At 47.5% G+C, this 8,241-nt stretch overlaps 1 non-coding gene across 1 annotated transcript; it reads right to left on the minus strand.

Moving 5' to 3' along the window:
• Positions 1-2,513: 2,513 nt before the first annotated feature.
• On the minus strand, positions 2,514-2,617 carry LOC121171435. The gene has a single exon (XR_005886140.1). It is a non-coding gene; the product is annotated as a small nucleolar RNA U13 (small nucleolar RNA).
• Between the last annotated feature and the right edge of the window lie 5,624 nt (positions 2,618-8,241).

The raw sequence follows: 8,241 nt of genomic DNA on the forward strand, positions 1-8,241 counted from the left end.
GCAGCAAGCATGAACTCCTCCCAATCAGGAGTTACAAATACTTCCTTCTCCGGTCCTGGAATGGCCACTGGCATTGCGTTCGGAGAATAGCAACTTCCTGGTCCCCTGGACTAGGTGAGGAGCAGTGAATACATCCTTTGAGGGACTGCCAAGATTTCACAGCCATTTCTTCTGCTGCTGTCTGGGGGGCCTGGGGGTTACTTTGGGGATTAACAACAATTCCAGTCGATATGTGTGGCTTCTTTGGCAATACAATTCCCTTTAAGAAGCAGCAGAGTTCTAGTCCATTGTTTTCCACCAGTAGCTGATGCAAGGAGCCAGGGTCACCACTCTCCGGGCATGACCCTGTTCTTTAATTGATCGCCACTGACTGTTCTCCTTTAGTTCCGGAAGGCAGCTAGATTACTGGATGGTTTCCTTCTCCTGCAGGCTTGGCCTGAAAACTTGGTCCCTAGTCCCCGGGTACTGTCTTTCTGCCTGACTGTGAATTGGCTGCAACTCCTCCTCATGATGCTGGACAACTTCTGACATTTGCACACAGCTCTGCCCACAGTGGCCTTCTTCTGTGTCTCATGACGTGTGGCACACACCTGCCCAGACAAGATCATGGCATACTTCTTACACACTTCTCCTCATGCAGCTTCTCTCCTCTGGACTTTGTCCAAGCACATGCCAACCAATCCAGCATGTTTGAACTCCACTTTTGGCATGTGTGGCTTAGCACAAATGCTATGCCTTGTGTTAGCTTTGTCCCCCAGGGCTGTGACCCAGAATTGCCCTCCAGAAGAAAGCCTAGGTCAACGTGAAATTCACATCCAGTGTTTCCTTTCCCTCAAAGATCATGGTCTGGCACTGTCTATTGTCCAATACCTGGGTGCAGTTGCCTCCTATGTTTTGTCTGGTTTTGTGCTGTTTACGGTGGTGCTGGTAGGAATCTTGGATCAGCAATCCACCAATGCTCTAAGCAAGCCTCCTTCCTTCCTCGGTTAGAGAACTGTGTAGATCCACAGCTGTACGAGGCATGGGGAGTTGAGTGTAAGCAGAAGCAAGGGCGAGCCTCTACTTTGCTGCACTTTCTTTCCTGCTGGTTGGGATGCTGTGACTGCTAACCATCTAGGAAAATCTGTTCTCCTTAATGAACATGTTTGAAGCAGAAACAGGGGAGACTGGAGGAAAACAGCATGTGGTGCTCTGCCAATCCAAAGCCAGGAGCCAGGAACTTCTTCCAGGTCTTCCAGGTCTCCCACGTGGGTGCAGGGTCCCAAAGCCTTGGGCTGTCCTCGACTGCCTTGCCAGGCCACAAGCAGGGAGCTGGATGGGAAGTGGAGCAGCCGGGATTAGAACCAGCACCCATATGGGATCCTGGCGCTTTTAAGACGGGCACTTTAGCTGCTAGGCCACTGCGCTGGGCCCCAATGAATATTTTTTTAAAAAAGAAATCTTAGGGCCCGGCGCGGTGGCGCAGTGGTTAATGTCCTCGCCTTGCACGCCCGGGATCCCATATGGGCGCCGGTTCTATCCCGGAAGCCCCGCTTCCCTTCCAGCTCCCTGCTTGTGGCCTGGGAAAGCAGTTGAGGATGGCCCAAAGCTTTGGGACCCTGCACCCGCGTGGGAGACCCGGAAGAGGCTCCTGGCTTCGGACCGGCATAGCATAGGCTGTTGCGCTCACTTGGGGAGTGAATCATCGGACGAGAGATCTTCCTCTCTGTCTCTCCTCTCTGTATATCTGCCTTTCCAATAAACAAAATAATAAAAATAAATCTTTTTTTTTTTTTTAAAAATCTTAGATGTGGCCAAATAAAGGGCACGTTATGGGTGAGTGACAGCTCATGCAAAATCAGGGAATTCAGAAAACAGAGGAACTGCTTGTTGAGTTGCTGGAAGACAAAACTGATCATCCATAACTGTGGTCTAAGAAAATCCCCTCCACAAAAATGGGAGCAAAAGAAAGCCAGCTACAAGGAACTGAGGACGGGGAGCACTCACAGCATCCATGGGGAATGCCACTGCAGCACAGCGCTAGTTCACGGGACCTGAGACAGGGAATCAGCTCAGGTATCCATCACCGGACGGGTGGGGAAAGGAATGTAGGGTAGACACAGAACCGAGTTCCATTCAGCCAGAAAGAAGGAGGGAGTGCTGTCATCCACAGGAGCCTGGAGGGGCCTGGAGGGGCCTGGAGGGGCCTGGAGGATGTTAAAAGAAATAAGCCAGGCACAGCAATACAAACCATACTTTGAATAACAAAAGAAAGGACTCAAGATATATTGGAGAAAGAGACAGACACACCATCAGCTGGTTCAGTTCTCAAATACCCAGGAGATGGGAACTCAGTCTGGCTTTGCCACATGGGTGTCAGGGACCTGCTCCCTCTGCTGGTGCACAATAACGGATGAACCAGGAATCAAATCCAGGCAGTCATTCCCACAGGAGATGCAAACATTCCAATTGGCAGCAGCCACTGTACCAAATGCCCAGCCCCAAAGACAGGATTTTCCCCCTTTTTCCCCCCACATCAGACAGGTAATGTGCCAATGTTGTAACAAGGTTGGAGGGAGGCACATATTACATAGCCACGTGTAAACCCAATCATCATGCATATGAACCACAGAAGGACCAAAAGAGAGAGGATTTTGAATGATTTTATCACAAGGAAACAATACATGTTTGAAGTGATGCTTATGCTAATTACCTTGATCCAATCATTGTAGGTTGCAATGTGTCAAAATAACATATTGTACCCATGAATATTTATAATTATTATATGTCAATTAAAAATAATAGTCACCAAAAAAAGATACTACAGTACATGAAAGGCTGAACTAGACAGATCATCAGACCTACAGGAATACTGGAAGTGATAAACATGTGGGTGGCTATTAAAAAAACCAGCTTTTTGTCCTGCCAATTTTGGAGAGACATCTATGTTTTTAAAAGCAAATCAACATCATATTGTTGGGGATTGTTAAATATGTAAAAGTGAAATATATGACGAAACAGCACAAAGGATGTGGAGCTAAATTAAAATTTACAAGATGGGGATTGTCAACAGTGCTTAATGCACTAATTAGAAGACCTGAGCTTGGTCTCAGCTCTGCTTCTAATCCAGCTTCCAGCTAATGTGTATCCTGAGAGTCAGCAGGTGACGGTTCAACGACGTGGGTCCCTGCCACCCACACGGACACCTGCGTTGACTCCTGGGATCCTGGTTTTGGACAGGGTCAGCACTGCAATTGCGGATATTTGGAGAATGGACCAATAAATGGAAAATCTCTGTCTCCCTGTCTTTGAAATAAAATAAATAAGTAAATAAATTTTAAAGTAAAGTTGTATTAGTGCCAGGTTCTTACATTTTACATGAACTGTACAACTTGAATAGACTGTGTTGGCTTATAGATGTATGTTACAGTCCCTACAGCAACTAAACATCCTACCACAAAGAATAGGAATAGAGAGAGAAAGAGTAATAGAGGCACAAAAATCAGATAGATTGAAAACACACAGAAAGAGGACATATTGAAACCTGACTGTACAAATTATTATATTGAATGCACAAGACCTGGTGTTTTTATTTAAAGGTGAAGAGTGCAGGCTTAACTACAAAATCAAAAATTTCTGCCTGTATGAACTTTTAAAAACATATACACAGGTTGAATATAAAAGGAGGAGGAATACATATCACGTACATATTAAAAGTGAAAGAGAAAAGTAGAAGAGAGGTTGGAGAGATGCAGTATGAGAAGGAGTCCACCTGCTGCTGTTGGCTTTGGAGAGAGAGGAGGGGCCGTTGGTTAAGCACCTCACACAGACCTTGGCAACTGGAAAAGGTAAGGGAACAGATCGGTCCCTAGAGTCTGTGGCAAACACACAGCCCGGTGAGTGGTGCTTGGCACTGGACTCCGACCTCCTGAGCTGACTGCTGTTGTAAGGCAGTGGCGATTTGCTTCAATAGCAATGGAAAACGAGTCAACATGGTAATCCCTCTTTTAGATATTTGCCCAAGAGAAACCAAAACAAAGCCTGTGAGAAATCTTGACTGCATGTGAAAGCTCCTAACAATCTTATTCACAAGGGCAAAAAACTGCAAATAATCCAAATGTTCGTTAACAGGAGAATGGATATATAATTATGACCTATTCATCCAGTTGGATTTTGCTTACCGACGAGAGTTAACTACTATTATACGAAGCAACAAGCAAAATCTCAAATATATTGAGTAAAACAAACGAAACACCAGATCCTTAGAGCCAGTGCTAGCGCAGTGCATTAAACTGATGCCTATAGCACCAGCATCCCTTGGGGCTCAAGTTCACGTCCTGGATGTTCCACTTCTGATCCAGCTCCCTGCCAATGGCCTAGGAAAGCAGTGAAAGATGGCACCAGTGCTTGGACCCTTGCCACCCAGGAGCTGCTGGCTCCTAGCTTCTGCTTGGCCTAACTCTGGCACTGTGGCTGTTGAGGAGCAACCCAGCAGATGGAAGAACTCCCCTAGCTTCCCCTTATCTCTGTAATTCTGCCTTTCAAATAAATAAATAACTTTAAAAAATACAACAGATTGGGCTCCATTACCTGATGTATTGTAGCCTTCATATGACCTTCAAGACAGGACAAACCTATCTTTGATAACAGCTGGAACAATGGTGCCTTGTGTGGACTGCACACAGGGCAGATTTCCCGGGTGATGGAAACCAGTCACGTGTTGATTGCATATACGTCAATCGCTGATGACTGACGCTCTTTGCATGTCACCCTGACTGTGTGTTCCTCAATTTCAAATGGGCTGGGGGAGGGGAGGAGGCTATTGAGGGGGCAGCTGAGTCTCTGGTGTTATCATTTACCTCGCCTTTATTTTTTTCCCCCACTAGTTTAAACTAGCTTAAAATTTAAACTCCTTTGTGTCAAAGCTCACGTTGGTCACTATAGTTGATGAGTCTCCAGGTCCTGCCTTCTGAACACACGCACATACACACAATGCTTCTCCCACAAAATCCTCAACAGCTGTTTGTAAGTCACAGCCATCCCCCAGGTTTTGGTTTCAATGTGTGATGTGACCTTCTCCAGCTCCTCCAGGCCTTCCCCAGTCACCACCTTTGTGCATGTGCAGGAGCCAGCAAAAGGGGGAAATTCAGCCACGATGTATGGGAACAGAAAGGGTACACACACATCTCTTGTCCTGTTGCCTGACACCTGCCATGGCCCTCGGCTGGGAGGGGTTTCACTTGCAGCTCTGAGAGAGCCAACCGGTAGGTTCTGATGACTTTAGTGGCCTCTGCCGCTCTGTGCTACCCCGTGGAAGCTCACACATGGTAAATACTTAACCACTCCCAGTAACGTTTTTGATAACTGTACAGTCACACGTCAGCAGCTCTTTAAGGTGCCAGTAAGCTGAGTCCCACTTTACAAGTGAGCAAACTGAGGTGCTGAGAAGTGAAGTGTGTGAGCTGGCCAAGGCTGGCTCCTGACCTCTGCAGCCCAAGTTCAGGGCCAGGGGCTGTAAACACTGAGCTGCAGCTGTTCAAAGATGGTATCATATTTGAAACGTCTGGAGGGGTCCAGTTGTACTTAATCATGGCCATAGAGGTGGGGGGAGAGGTTGTCCAATGACACACTCCCAAGCAAGTCCCCACTCTAGGTCGAGGTGCTGCTGTGGAACCCCTACCTAGGCCTGCTGACCCCAGGCTGCAAAAAGTCAATCACTGATGTGTGTTTATTACCAACCACAGAGCAAGGAGTCAGACAGCTACTGCTTAATGCCGAGGCTCACCAAAGAGTCTGGGTGAAGGTTCTTACGGACTGAAATTGGGGCTGAGATCTCACATCCAAATTCCTGGTTTGCGGTGGCACTTATGAGCTTCCTTTGATGGGTCAGTGTTTCTTAGGGAATCTATGGTGGCCAGCTGGGTTTCCACACGTCTGGGAGGGTGTGTGGGAGTGCTGGTCATCTTCTGCACCAAAGCCCTCCGACAGGGCCCAGCATGGTAGCCCAGTAGCTAAAATCCTTGCCTTGCATGTGCCAGGATCCTATACGGGCTCCAGTTCTAATCCAAGCAGGCCTGCTTCCCATCCAGCTCCCTGCTGTGGCCTGGGAAAGCAGTCAAGGATGGCCCAAAGCCTTGGGACCCTGAACCTGCATGGGAGACCCAGAGGAAGCTCCAGGCTCCTGGCTTCGGATCAGCACAGCTCCGGCTGTTGTGGCCACTTGGGGAGTGAACCACTGGACGGAGGACCTTCCTCTCTGTCTCTGCTCCTTTCTGTATATCTGACTTTGCAATAAAAAAAAAAAAAATCTTAAAAAAAAAGAAACCTTTGGACAACACACATCAATGAGAGTAGTAGTTAGGTATCGGGGAAGCTAGTGACTTTCTGAGTCCCGTGATTAGAACTTTGTTTAATCAGCCATATCACACTCCATGTGGTCAATGAATTCCTTCTTTGAGAAAGGGCAGGCAAGGACATTTTGGACTAAGAGAGGCAGACGAGAGGCTGTGTCCAGCCCTTGTCTTCCAGAGTCTGTGTCAATGGCAACTCTGCAAATAATGTATGGCTGAACATCATAAAGTGTTTCCCCCCTTACCACGGTTGATGCCTGAGGATGAATGCTTTTGATTTCAAAGATGGCTACATGAATGTTTCCTCCTTGGGCTAAATACTGCCTACAAAGGACCCCAATATTGACAAGGAATTTGTCACTGGATGGAGAATGCTTTGATTTAATTTTCCTTACTTGTGAGTTGTTCTCTGCAAAATATGATGTTTGTTGTTGATTCTTGAGCCCAAAGATACTTGAGTAGACAGACACGAGTTCCTCGTCTTATGCAACGCAGACCCAGAATCTGTCCACTGGAAAAGGATCTCATTGCTGATCTGGTCCAATTCCTGAGCTGATGGAAAAAGATGGTTCTAAAAACAGTCGGACCAAAATAGACATTTTATAAATCGAATCGCATTTTTTCAACTTACAAGGCGAGCTTGCTCTCAAACAGAGGCTGTGATAAATGTTTTAGGATGTGAAAATGTAGCTTGCCAGCAATTAGCAGCCATTAAAGGCAAGACCCAGAACGCACCCAGACTGCAAGCTGACAAATTAGACCTGAGCTTCGGGAGGGGTTTGGCTGCCACAAAACCACACTGCACGTTTCCCGGGTGCACAGCACAGCACATGTCCTATCATTTGATCCTTGCAGCAAATTTGGGCGATATGGACCGAGTGAGGTTCAGAAAGGAGGGAGGCATTGCTATTCAATGCAAAAAACCACTCCATGCCGAAACTCGCTGACTTCGATGCTTTGACAGAGATGAGGGTAGAGTGGAGGATCTCAAAATATCCTAAAAGTTCTTAGTTTCTCAGGACCAGAAACAAAGGGAATCTGATAGAAAGCAAGCTGGTGAGGAATCTAGCTTTTCTTGATTGATTGATTGATGGCCTTTTGGGAAGAGTAGTCCCTGGGAAGTGGGTTGGAAAGCTCCTGGTCTCTGTCTCTTGCTCCTCCTCTATTTCAAAGCCCTCGCAGCAGGGGTCCTGCAACCTCCCAACGCCCTCTCCTTACTTCCTTCTCTCCGCCCACACTTTTCTCATGTACAGCCTCTTCCCAGTATTCCTGCCCACCTCGGTCCTTCCCCATCATTCATGCCACAGCTCTGCGCTACCTTGTTGAATTTCTCCTGAAGGAGTGATTCTGCCTGTTTGCATGAGCAGTTGCTTCCCAGTGTCTCCCTTTCATCCCAAGGATCACAGGCCCAGGGAGGCAGGCTCCGGGGGTCCAGAGTACGGTGTCTTTCTGGTGCTCCTGTGGCCACGTTGGGCAGCGAAGGACAGTCACACAGTGGATAAGAAGGAATGGCGGGCTGCCTTTTGCAGGGAGCTCACCATCTACTCAGGAAGGAAAGTCAGGTGCTTGCTGACTCCCACATGCCAGGATGATAACAAATGACAAATCCGTCAGTCCAACAGTGTTGCTCTGCTGCAGCTGCAGGATACGAGGACAGTGGCGCTTCACGGTCAAGGTCCCGGGGGGGGCGGGGCGGGGGTCTTTGGAGCTGAGGCTCAAGCCACGTAGTTGCAGAGCTTGGAGTTCAACCCAGATTTGCTCACGTGTGCCATGGTGACCTTAGAAACGGTAGTGACCATGCAGCTCCCTTCTTTTGTTTCGCTTTGTTTTAGAATTTATATCTCTTCAATGTCTATACAAGATTCTGAAAGACAGCAAATGTTCCATAAAGTGACATGTTCCTGACTAGAAC

This window comes from Ochotona curzoniae, unplaced genomic scaffold (genome assembly GCF_017591425.1).
Source record: "Ochotona curzoniae isolate NIBS_2020 unplaced genomic scaffold, NIBS_Ocur_1.0 scaffold_2587, whole genome shotgun sequence".
In the NCBI taxonomy this organism is placed as follows: domain Eukaryota; kingdom Metazoa; phylum Chordata; class Mammalia; order Lagomorpha; family Ochotonidae; genus Ochotona; species Ochotona curzoniae.